At 35.6% G+C, this 13,887-nt stretch overlaps 1 long non-coding RNA gene across 1 annotated transcript in view; it reads left to right on the forward strand.

Annotated features, from left to right (window-relative positions):
• The window catches only part of LOC309606032, a 1,194,635-nt gene that overhangs the window by 1,127,428 nt on the left and 53,320 nt on the right, over positions 1-13,887 (forward strand). The window lies entirely within an intron of this gene.

Genomic DNA, 13,887 nt, shown 5'->3' on the forward strand with positions numbered 1-13,887 from the left:
ACATTTCTCCAAAGAAGATATATGGATTGCTAACAAACACGTGAAAGAATGCTCAACATCACTAATCATTAGAGAAATGCAAATCAAAACTACAATGAGATATCACCTCACACCGGTCAGAATGGCCATCATCAAAAAATCTACAAACAATAAATGCTGGAGTGGGTGTGGAGAAAAGGGAACCCTCTTGCACTGTTGGTGGGAATGTAAATTGATGCAGCCACTGTGGAGAACACTATGGAGGTTCCTTAAAAAACTAAAAATAGAACTACCATACAACCCTGCAATCCCACTACTAGGCATATACCCTGAAAAAACCATAATTCAAAAAGTGTCATGTACCACAATGTTCATTGCAGCTCTATTTACAATAGCCAGGACATGGAAGCAACCTAAGTGTCCATCAACAGATGAATGGATAAAGAAGATGTGGCACATATATACAATGGAATATTACTCAGCCATAAAAAGAAACGAAAGTGATTTATTTGTGGTGAGGTGGATGGACTTAGAGTCTGTCATACAGAGTGAAGTAAGTGAGAAAGTGAAAAACAAATACCGTATAATAACACATATATCTGGAATCTAAAAAAAAAAAAAAGGTTCTGAAGAACCTAGGGGCAGGACAGGAATAAAGACGCAGATGTAGAGAATGGACTTGAGGACACGGGGAAGGGGAAGGGGAAGCTGGGATGAAGTGAGAGAGTGGCACGGACATATATACACTACCAAATGTAAAATAGATAGCTAGTGGGAAGCAGCCTCATAGCACAGGGAGATCAGCTCGGTGCTTTGTGACCACCTAGAGGGGTGGGATAGGGAGGGTGGGAGGGAGACACAAGAGGGAGGAGATATGGGGATATATCTATATCTATAGCTGATTCACTTAGTTATAAAGCAGAAAGTAACACAGTAATGAAAAGCAATTATACTCCTATAAAGATGTTTAAAAAATTTTTTTTTAATAAATAAATTTAAAAAACTAAAAGTCCGGGCTTATAATAAAAATAATAATAATAAAATCACTTTTAAGTTTATGAATTTTATTATGAGTATAGCTTCAAATGTATATGATAAGTTCTAAGAAGTAGAGTTCTAAATTTTAATTATTTTCTACTTAGTCTGTAATGGTAATTTTTGCTTTTCCATTTGATTCCTTCTTTACTTAGGAGATTGCATTTTTATTCCAAATGACTGGGTGGTTTTAATTAAGTTTTTGATAGCTATCAGTTTGTGTTTTATTATATTCTAGAAAAGAGACTTATACAGTTGTTTCTTTGGGGAATTTAGTTTTTTGGTGGTCTGGTATGTGATCAGTTAGTTTAGATTATTAAATGCATTATTAAAATTCAAAAAAAAAATACCGAGAGCATCAACTTTCTGTTCCTCAGTGTACAGTCTCTTGAACATACTAGGGTAACACCAGGCTAAGAGGCCCAGTAGTCCCTTGGTAGGGCCAGAGTGATTGGAATACTTAAAGCAACCCTCAGATAGTTAAACATCTACCTGTATACTACCAATGTTGCCCTACTGATATGTTACAGGAAAAAGGGGAATACAATGAAATTAATGATAATCATTAGGGGTATCTGGTTCAGAAAGAGGAGGCATTAAAAGATGAATTCTAAAAAAACTCTTTGGTGGCCAGACTGGACTCAGTCAAATCAGACTGCCCACAGACTAATTCACACAAGGTATGTCTTAGGTTATATTTCCTAGAAGAGCCTGAGATAGGCATTCTGTTGCAAACGATTATTTTGTGCAAGCAGGTGCTTTTAGGAGAAAACTTTAAGGAGGTCAAGGTGAGAGAAGAAGATGAGCAAAATGGGGGCTGTACTGAAATTTAGCTTCTGTCGACCCCCATCAGAGAAAACTGGAGCATGAACAGTACTGCAGAGGTAGATCCCACACTGAGGTTAAGGGGTTGAGCTTTTTACCCTCACATCAATCATTCAGTGACTAAATGCCACTCCCATGGGACAGCTTAACCTCTGGGCTATTTCTACATGAGGTAGTTCCTGTTGACCTCAAGCACAGCTGTGAGTCATTAACTGCTGGAGGTTGGTTGCACTGGAGTAGGAAAGGAGACGTAGGTGGGCATCAACAGCACCTACTATTATAAATATATAACAGACTTTAGTGATTATGACTTTGAGCACCTTGGAGTTCTGGTGCTACTCTGCTTCCATCTCATTGGCCTCTAGGAAGTACAACCTTAGCAAGCATGAGACAGTGTCAGAATTAAGTCTTGGTCACTCACTCCTTGGAAACTCCTTTACTTGGGTTGTTTAGTGAAGCTGTAAGAACTGCCCAAAATATTAGCATCATTTGCAGAAAGAAAAAGGCAGCACGTTCAAACAGCACAGTAAAATCCTTCTAACCACATCAAGCTGGGTGACTAGGATGTACTGAGCTTCTTACAGAACTGCTTGAATCTTAAATGTTAGAGAAACCAGGATTTCAATGATGATATCATTTACAGGGAGATTCTGAGCCAGTCTGCCATCATGAGCGAGAAAACCTGGGTTACAATTGTTAAAAAAAAAAAAAGTGTGGAAAGATTACCAAATTATTCTACAAAGATTTCAAACATTTTAGAAGTTTATTTATTACACAGTAATGTGCTAAATTGTGCATTGTTTTAGTCTTGTCACTAAAGCTGGACTTCTTGACTAGTTACTTTTTCAATGGAATAGTTTATATAACTTAAAGCAAAAAAATGCTTTTAAAATCATTCTCTGGTCTCCTTTTGTATCTTTGCTACTGAAGACAATTTTTAACTTAGTATTTAATATATCTTACCCTAAGATTCATAAATATACTCTTTGATTTTAATGCTACCACTCTGTTTACAGCCAGGCAAACAGAGGGACTTCTTACTGTCAGACACAAAGAAATATATTATCCTTTTGTCTTGGTTACCAGGAAGCTCAAAGGTAAATTTTTAGTAAAACTCAAGTCAGTCTATGTTTCAGAAACAACTAGAATCCTGACCTCATCACTACATAATTCTTTTTAGTGGTACCAGTCAATGTCTGCATTTTCTTATCCATCACTTCAAATCTTCTGATGTAGGCAGATATAAAAATAGTGTATCTATCTATCTATCTATTCTCTAAATATATGTATATTTACATGTTACCTAGTTTTTACATATATAGCATATAAATATGCTCATTTATATATATTTGTTTATACAAAACTGATTTTATGTTCATGTTATATATTTTAATTTATATTTGTTTACACAAAACATATTTGTATGTATAATTATATATAAAGTTATAAATGTACTTATATATGTGTTAAACTATACAAATACATATATGTATATACATATATGTATTCTCTCAAATAGATCATTCAGATTAAAATTTGGCTTAAATATGAAAGACTGTTTTTGCAAGAACTAGAAGTATTCATCAAATAGGTTTTCACTTAAAACCTCACAAATATTAGTATACTCACATTTTTATTAATCAGTAAAGCAAGGCCAAACGATGCAGGATTTCATACCCGGTAGATATATACACTGATGGATGGAATGATTGACTGATTGCTTGTTTTATTCATTTAGTAATCAATTTAACAATTACCGAATGTCCATTGCTAGACTCAAGGAATTAAAAATGAGTAAGTCTCTGCCTTGCCTTGGAACTCCTAATATAGTGGGAAAGGCAGACATAGAAAGAAATAAAATGTAATTAACTGTATTAAATGCAAAATGGACATTGTACAATGAGAGAACAGAGGAGGGAATATTAATAGACACCAATTAATCCCCCATTAGATGCAATAATAATAGTTGTGAATTGATGCACTTCAACTATGAATCAGGGCTAAATGCTTTACTTAAGTTAATCTCATTTAATCTGCACAACAATTTTATGAAACGAGCTACTGAAAGTAAGTAAATTTAACAAAAGTAAGTAACTTGCATAAAGTCAAACTGCTTGTATTTGTTGGCACCAGCCTTCATTATAAAAATAACCCCATCCCCTGCAATTAGGGGAGTCTCCCTGGAGAGAAGATCTTTGATCCAGGTTTTTAAATATAAATAGCAACTTTCCTAAATATGAAGTTGAATTCAAATGAAGACTGGATAAAAATATATTGTGATCTTTGACTGTAGACCTGGCTAAAGTTGAAACAGTCTGGAGTTACTGATTCATTTAGTTTTTCACTCATCGTAAGTTCATTTTCGTAATTCATATCTTTCTAAGAAATAACCACTGTATCACAATTATAATTTTTTGCATTAAGTTGTACATTTTATTCTTTGAAAGATTGAAAAAAACCTCAACCATGTCTGAAATTACATTCCTAATATTATTAATTTATACATTCACTCATTATATTTGAATTGATTTTGCCAGCTTCATCAGTATTTTTCCAAAGAACTAATATAATATTTGACTGTGTCACCTTCATCTACAGAGTTTCTTTGTTTTCTGTTTTGTGAAATTTTACTTTTGCATTTATTATTTTCCTCCTGCTCCTTCTTTGAATTGAATGTGCTGTTCTTTTTTAATTTTACAGCTTAACAACTTTATTTTTTAAATATGAATTTAGGGCTATGTATTTTTCCTGTAAAGATGGTTTTGCTTACATCCCAAAGTTTTTATATATCATGCATTTTTTTTACGTTTATTTTTTATTTATTTATTTTTCTCATTAGTCATCCATTTTATACATATTACTGTATACAAGTCAATCCCAATCTCCCAATTTATCACACCACCACCCCCACCCCCTGCTGCTTTCCCCCCTTGGTGTCCATACGTTTTTTCTCTACTTCTGTGTCTCAATTTCTGCTCTGCAAACCAGTTCATCTGTACCATTTTCTAGGTTCCACATATGTGTGTTAATATATGATATTTGTTATTTCTCTTTCTGACTTATTTCACTCTGTATGACAGTCTCTAGATCCATCCACGTCTCTAAAAATGACCCAATTTCTTTCCTTTTAATGGCTGAGTAATATTCCATTGTATATACATACCACCTCTTCTTTATCCATTCATCTGTTGATGGGCATTTAGGTTACTTCCATAACCTGGCTATTGTAAATAGTGCTGCAACGAACATTGGGGTTCATGTGTATTTTTGAATTATGGTTTTCTCTGGGTATATGCCCAGTAGTGGGATTGCTGGGTCATATGGTAATTCTATTTTTAGTTCTTTAAGGAACCCCCATACTGTTCTCCATAGTGACTGTATCAATTTACATTCCCACCAACAGTGCAAGAGGGTTCCCTTTTCTCCACACCCTCTCCAGCATTTGTTGTTTGTAGATTTTCTGATGATGCCCGTTCTAACTGCTGTGAGGTGATACCTCATTGTAGTTTTGATTTGCATTTGTCTAATAATTAGTGATGTTGAGCATCTTTTCATGTGCTTCGTGGCCATCTGTATGTCTTCTTTGGAGAAATGTCTATTTAGGTCTTCTGTCCATTTTTGGATTGGGTTGTTTGTCTTTTTAATACTGAGGTGCATGAGCTGTTTATATATTTTGGAGATTGATCCTTTGCCCGTTCATTCATTTGCAAATATTTTATCCCATTCTGAGGGTTGTCTTTTTGTCTTGTTTATGGTTTCCTTTGCTGTGCAAAAGGTTTTAAGTTTCATTAGGTCCCATTTGTTTATTTGTGTTTTTATTTCCATTTCTCTAGGAGGTGGGTCTAAAAGGATCTTGCTGTGATTTATGTCAAAGACTGTTCTTCCTATGTTTTCCTCTAAGACTTTTCGAGTGCCCAGTCTTACATTTAGGTCTCTAATCCATTTTGAGTTTATTTTTGTGTATGGTGTTAGGGAGTGTTCTAATTTCATTCTTTTACATGTAGCTGTCCAGTTTTCCCAGCGCCACTTATTGAAGAGACTGTCTTTTCTCCATTGTATATCCTTGCCTCCTTTGTCATAGATTAGTTGACCATAGGTGCATGAGTTTATCTCTGGGTTTTCTATCCTGTTCCATTGATCTATATTTCTGTTTTTGTGCCAGTACCAGTCTTGATTACTGTAGCTTTATAGTATAGTCTGAAGTCAGGGAGTCTGATTCCTCCAGCTCCGTTTTTTTCCCCTCAAGACTGCTTTGGCTATTCGGGGTCTTTTGTGTCTCCATACAAATTTTAAGATTTTATTGTTCTAGTTCTGTAAATAATGCCATTGGTAATTTGATAGGGATTGCATTGAATCTGTAGATTGCTTTGGGTAGTATAGTCATTTTCATAATATTGATACTTCCAAACCAAGAACATGGTATATCTCTCCATCTGTTTGTATCATCTTTAATTTCTTTCACCAGTGTCTTATAGTTTTCTGCATACAGGTCTTTTGTCTCCCTAGGTAGGTTTATTCCCAGGTATTTTATTCTTTTTGTTGCAATGGCAAATGGGAGTGTTTCCTTAACTTCTCTTTCAGATTTTTCATCATTAGTGTATAGGAATGCAAGAGATTTCTGTGCATTAATTTTCTATCCTGCAACTTTACCAAATTCATTGATTAGCTCTAGGAGTTTTCTGGTGGCATCTTTAGGATTCTCTATGTATAGTATCATGTCATCTGCAAACAGTGACAGTTTTACTTCTTGTCCAATTTGTATTCCTTTTATTTCTTTTTCTTTTCTGACTGCCGTGGCTAGGACTTCCAGAACTATGTTGAATAATAGTGGTGAGAGTGGACACCCTTGTCTTGTTCCTGATCTTAGAGGAAATGCTTTCACTTTTTCACCATTGAGAATGATGTTTGCTGTGGGTTTGTCGTATACGGCTTTTATTATGTTGAAGTAGGTTCCCTCTCTGCCCACTTTCTGGAGAGTTTTTATCATAAATGGGTGTTGAATTTTGTCAAAAGCTTTTCTGCATCTATTGAGGTGATCATATGGTTTTTATTCTTCACTTTGTTAATATGGTGTATCACATTGATTGATTTGTGTATATTGAAGAATCCTTGCATCCCTGGGATAAATCCCACTTGATCATGGTGTATGATCCTTTTAATGTGTTGTTGGATTCTGTTTGCTAGTATTTTGTTGAGGATATTTGCATCTATATTCATCAGTGATTTTGGTCTGTAATTTTCTTTTTTTGTGGTATCTTTGTCTGGTTTTGGTATCAGGGTGATGGTGGCCTCATAGAATGAGTTTGGGAGTGTTCCTTCCTCTGCAGTTTTTTGCAAGAGTTTGAGAAGGATGGGTGTTAGCTCTTCTCTGAATGTTTCATAGAATTCACCTGTGAAGCCATCTGGTCCTGGACTTTTGTTTGTTGGAAGATTTTTTGTCACAGTTTCAATTTCATTACTTGTGGTTGGTCTGTTCATATTTACTATTTCTTTCTGGTTCAGTCTTGGAAGGTTATACATTTCTAAGAATTTGTCCATTTCTTCCAGGTTGTCCATTTTATTGGCATAGAGTTGCTTGTAGTAATCTCTTATGATGCTTTGTATTTCTGTGGTGTCTGTTGTAACTGCTTTCTCATTTCTAATTTTATTGATTTGAGTCCTCTCCCTCTTTTTCTTGATGAGTCTGGCTAATGGTTTATCAATTTTGTTTATCTTCTCAAAGAACCAGCTTTTAGTTTTATAGATCTTTGCTATTGTTTTCTTTGTTTCTATTTCATTTATTTCTGGTCTGATATTGATGATTTCTCTCCTTCTGCTAAGTCTGGGTTTTGTTTGTTCTTCTTTCTCTAGTTCCTTTACGTGTAACATTAGATTGTTTATTTGAGATTGTTCTTGTTTCTTGAGGTAGGCTTGTATAGCTATAAACTTCCCTCTTAGAACTGCTTTTGCTCCATCCCATAGGTTTTGGATCGTCATGTTTTCGTTGTCATTTGTCTCTGGGAATTTTTTGATTTCCTCTTTGATTTCTTCAGTGATCTCTTGGTAACGTATTGTTTAGCCTCCATGTGTTTGTGTTTTTTATGTTTTTTCCCCTGTAGTTGATTTCTAATCTCATAGCATTGTAGTCAGAAAAGATGCTTGATATGATTTCAATTTTCTTAAATTTACTGAGGCTTGATTTGTGACCCAAGATGTGATCTATCCTGGAGAATGTTCCATGCACACTTGAAAAGAAAGTGTAATCTGCTGTTTTTGGGTGGAATGTCCTATATATATCAATTAAATCTATCTGGTCTATTGTGTCATTTAAAGATTGTGTTTCCTTATTAATTTTTTGTTTGGATGATCTGTCCATTGGTGTAAATGAGGTGTTAAAGTCCCCCACTATTATTGTGTTACTGTTGATTTCCTCTTTTAGAGCTGTTAGCAGTTGCCTTATGTATTGAGGTGCTCCTATGTTGGGTGCATATATATTTATAATTGTTATATCTTCTTCTTAGATTGATCCCTTGATCATTATGTAGTGTCCTTCCTTGTCTCTTGTAATATTCTTTATTTTAAAGCCTATTTTATCTGGTATGAGTATTGCTACTCCACCTTTCTTTTGATTTCCATTTGCATGGAATATCTGTTTCCATTCCCTCACTTTCAGTCTGTATGTGTCCCTAGGTCTGAAGTGGGTCTCTTGTAGACAGCATATATATGGGTCTTGTTTTTGTATCCATTCAGCAAGCCTGTGTCTTTTGGTTGGAGCATTTAATCCATTCATATTTAAGGTAATTATTGATATGTATGTTCCTATTACCATTTTCTTAATTGTTTTGGGTTTGTTTTGGTAGGTCCTTTTCTTCTCTTGTGTTTCCCCGTTAGAGAAGTTCCTTTAGCATTTGTTGTAGAGCTGGTTTGGTGGTGCTGAATTCTCTTAGCTTTTGCTTGTCTGTAAAGCTTTGGATTTCTCCATCGAATCTGAATGAGATCCTTGCCGGGTATAGTAATCTTGGTTGTAGGTTCTTCCCTTTCATCACTTTAAGTATATCATGCCACTCCCTTCTGGCTTGTAGAGTTTCTGCTGAGAAATCATCTGTTAACCTTATGGGAGTTCTCTTATATGTTATTTGTCATTTTTCCCTTGCTGCTTTCAATAATTTTTCTTTGTCTTTAATTTTTGCCACTTTGATTACTATGTGTCTTGGCGTGTTTCTCCTTGGATTTATCCTGTATGGGACTCTCTGCGCTTCCTGGACTTGGGTGGCTATTTCCTTTCCCATGTTAGGGAAATTTTCAACTATAATCTCTTCAAATATTTTCTCTGGTCCTTTCTCTCTCCCTTCTCCTTCTGGGACCCCTGTAATGCAAATGTTTTTATGTTAAATGTTGTCCCAGATGTCTCTTAGGCTGTCTTCATTTCTTTTCATTCTTTTTTCTTTATTCTGTTCCACAGCAGTGAATTCCACCATTCTGTCTTCCAGGTCACTTATCCGTTCTTCTGCCTCAGTTATTCTGCTATTGATTCCTTCTAGTGTAGTTTTCATTTCAATTATTGTATTGTTCATCTCTGTTTGTTTTTTCTTTAAGCCTTCTAGATCTTTGTTAAACATTTCCTGCATCTTCTTGATCTTTGCCTCCATTCTTTTTCCAAAGTCCTGGATCATCTTCACTATCATTATTCTGAATTCTTTGTCTGGAAGATTGCCTATCTCCAGTTGATTTAGTTGTTTTTCTGGGGTTTTATTTTGTTCCTTCATCTGGTACATAGCCCTCTGCCTTTTCATCTTGTCTATCTTTCTGTGAATGTGGTTTTTGTTCCACAGGCTGCATGATTGTAGTTCTTCTTTCTTCTGCTGTCTTCTATTGTTCTTTTATAAACAATGACTGCTAGTGTTGGAGTGTCTCCTGCAGAGGTGGGCGGTTGCTCTGTCTCACCCTGAGGACAAGGACACTGGCAGCAGAAGTTCTGAGAAGTATTCCTTGGCGTGAGCCCTCCCAGAGTCCGCCATTAGCCCCACCAAAGAGCCTCTCATTGTTTTAATTATCTAAATTTTTTATAATTTCTATTATGTTTTGAGAATTATGAATTACTTTGAAGTGATGTGACTATTTTTATTTTCAAACATAATGACATTTTTCTGACTCTCTTTTTTAATTAATTTTACTTAAATAATGTTTTTGTCATGGTAACTCATTAATATATTGATTTTTTTGTATTTCTTGAGACTTCTTTTTAGACTCAACATTAGGCTCTGATGTATGGTAAATTTTGCAAATGTTTCACGTGTACTTGAACAATATTTGTGTAGATGATGATATTCCTGAGGGCAGGTATTTTTGTTTGTTTTGTCCCAGCAACAATAACAGTTCCTTACATACAAAAGGCTCTTAAAATATACATAAGTCTAATAAGTTTACTATCTGCAATATACATATATAAATTCACCATATTATATTTAAAGAATGTAAAATTCATCAAATTTTTTTCCTCCTGCCCAGAAAATATAAGCTCCCAAGGCTTTACTTCCAATCTTCCATCTTTATTTTGTGGTTGCCTAGTATTTCAGTTCAATTTTGTTTTTCCCTATATTTTTATTTATATGTGTATTTAATAGTCACTCCTATATTGAAGCCCAAGGCTCCAATTTTTATTTCATGCCTATTTGTTTCTCATCACCAAATTGTACACAAATGCTTACCAGTGTATAACTGCAGGGTGAGGTTTATTTTGTTTTCACTGTATAGTTAATAGGTTTATTTCATGAATATATACTAATAAATCAAGTTTATAAGATGAATTTCATGGTCTTTTATTTTTTCCATTTTAAATCAACTTTTATTGTTCTTGAAGTAATACATGCAGATGGTTTAGAAAGTGAAATAATACACAGAAGCTTATAACAAATATAGCTGTTCTCATCACTCCCCTACTCCTGCCTTTGGAAATCTCCTCCCAATTATTTCTTTGGAGTCCCTCTTCTCTTATTTACTTTTAAAATTGTGAACACACTCGTGCACACACACATACATTCATCTTTTGAATTATCACATACATTGATTGGCATAGTATTATGATATAAAAGGGTAAAAATATTTTTACCTTTCTTCTTTCACTCCTCTTCCTCATTCATCCAACATAATTGTATCATCATTTTTAGTTGTCAATATTCAGTGTTTTAATTCTTATAACTATTTTTTACTGGTGAACCAATTTTCCTTTCTTGAGCATATTTTGATTATTTCCTGGAGTTAATACCTTTTAATGTTCTAATACCTGTTGCCAAATATCTTGACACCTTCCAATAATTCTGTAAAAATCTTTCAATCAACATTTCCTGTTGGATTAGATCACCTTATAATCACATCTGTTGGATAAGATAGTCATTCAACCGGGAATAAACTCCTTGGCTACTCCATTCTCCTGCTAGAAAGATGAATTTTTCTACCCTCACACTTGATGGATATTTGGGCTGGGGTTTTGGGTTCTAGGTTGAAAATAATTTTCTGCCTAAATTTTTAATATGTGGCTTTATCGTCTTTAGATTTCCATTATTGCTACTAAGAAGTCAGAAATCATACATATTCCTTTGGTGTCATGTGAGTCTATAAAATAGTCTTCTGACTGAACAAATCTGTATCCTCTTTTCTTCTCAGTCATCTCATGTGAGGTGGAGCTCAAGATGGAGCTGTAGAAAAGTTTGAGTTAGTCAAGGAGAGAAATAAATTCCAAGAGATTCTAGAATTGACTAAAGTGGAAATAAAGTCTGAAGTGAAAAATAAGTCTGAATCAACAGGTGTAGAAAAAATATTATCTTTATTAATAATCATACTAAAATAGGAGATTGTGGCTTAGGTGTATGTGCATGTGACAACAATTGGCTTCCTGATACTAGACTTAATAAATAAGCATATTTACATGCCCATTCATAGGCTATGCTGGAAAATGATGTAACATGTACATCTCTACTCTGTAACTTAGAACATGGAAGAGCAGATCAAAAGACAGTGTTCCGGGGCTTCCCTGGTGGCGCAGTGGTTGAGAATCTGCCTGCCAATGCAGGGCACACGGGTTCGAGCCCTGGTTTGGGAAGATCCCACATGCCGCGGAGCAACTGGGCCCGTGAGCCACAATTACTGAGCCTGCGCGTCTGGAGCCTGTGCTCCGCAACAAGAGAGGCCGCTATGGTGAGAGGCCCGCGCACCGCGATGAAGAGTGGCCCCCGCTTGCCACAACTAGAGAAAGCCCTCGCACAGAAACAAAGACCCAACACAGCCAAAACAATAAAAAAAAAAAAAAAAAAAAAAAAGACAGTGTTCCTGGTAGCAACTGGCTCCCAAACAAAAAGGGAGAAGGAAGAGGTAATGCCATGCATGCCTAGATGCTCCTGCTAAGTATACATTCAGACTTCACTCTCTTCCCCAAGGGATGAATAAACCAGGGGGAAGAGAAAAGCCTGAATATTATATTAACTGTTGTCCTTCCGAGTGTGAATTAGTTTCCTAGGGCTGCTACGACAAATAATCACAAACTTGGTGACTTAAAACAAGAGAAATTTTTTCTCTTACAATTCCGGAGGCCAGGAGTCTGAAATTAAGGTGCCAGTAGGAATGCATTCCCTCTGAAGGCTCTATTGGGAGAAAATTCCACTCCCTTTGAAACAGGTATGAGAATTCTCTCTTGCAGAGAGACCCATCTTTATTAGGCTGTTTTGATAAACTTGTTCCATGTAGAAGTTAAGCCTCCAGGGTCCGAACGTAAATTTGCTGGTGCCTAGATTTAAGGAAGTTAGAAGTTTCTCTGAAACTGGTGGGGGGATTTCTCTCACAGCTAAAAGAGAAATCGAGTAAAAAAGGAAGAGCTTGAATCTGCATGAAGAAATGATGAGAGGAAAAAAGATGCCATAGAAGTGGTGATGGAGTGGGTTACTGAAAAGAGACTTTGAGGGAGAAATGACCAAGAAGGGTGCTTTTACATAAAGATTCCAGCAGCACTCCTGTTATGTTTTTCATAGGGCCTGTCTTAAAACAGTACCTTAAATGTTTACTCCTGCTTGACTCACAGAGGCCCAGATGAATGTTGGGAACGGCAATGGTGTAATTATCTTTGATTAGTGACTAAGCTTACTAACCCCTTCCTTTATTTTATACAAAAACAACAAAAAGAGAGGAAGTAGGTGTTGACTATAAGGCACGAATGTAGAGCATTCATGCATTGCTATAATTCCACTCATGAATATGCATAGGTTATGCATCAGTTGTTATTCTCAACAGCATAGAAGGTACCTCAACCAGTGCTATACTCATTTAGGATTAGAAAACAGATGGGGATATTGGAAAGCAATTCTGGGGAAAATATTGGGCAGCAGCCAAGCACTCTGAATTGTGCTCCATATGGAAGTAGTCCCTAGGCTTTTCATCATATAAAATGCGGCTGCTGATTTAAGATCCTAACAGAGGAGCTATAGTGATCTTTAGTGACAGCTTGGAATAATGCTGATGTTAAGGGTATGAAGGAACAACATTCAGAAGCAACACTGTACAGGGGAAAGTCTCTGAATTCAGGCAGCCCTGACTTCAAATTCTGCTTCTGTTGCTTTCTAGCTAGGTTGTCTTACGTAGGTAATTAGCCTCTTTGAGCTTCAATACCCTCAATTGCAAAAATGTAATGATAATGTAACCTCTCAGGGTTTTTTTCCAAGTGAAAAATATATGTACTTTTAAAATGCTCATACATAGGCACTCAAGTAATGTTAATGGAAGGAAATCTAAACCTACCAGACTGATTGCATTTCCTTTCAATCCATCTTATGAATTATTAAAATATATATATTATTTAAAAATTTTACTTAGTTGAAACTATTTTGTTCTGTCCTAGTCAACTGGCAAATCTTTTACTGATTGTCTGAAAGGTAATAATTTCTGGCTCCTGCATAAAAACCAAACTGTTCTCTCTCATTTATTCTATCCTACATACAGTAGATTTCTTCATGTACATATTAAGATCACAACTTCCTTCCTGAGAGTTTTTTTTTTTTAGTCCCCATCGTGCGCATGTGGGAT

This window comes from Balaenoptera borealis, assembly GCF_965194805.1.
Source record: "Balaenoptera borealis genome assembly, chromosome: 11".
Lineage (NCBI taxonomy): Eukaryota > Metazoa > Chordata > Mammalia > Artiodactyla > Balaenopteridae > Balaenoptera > Balaenoptera borealis.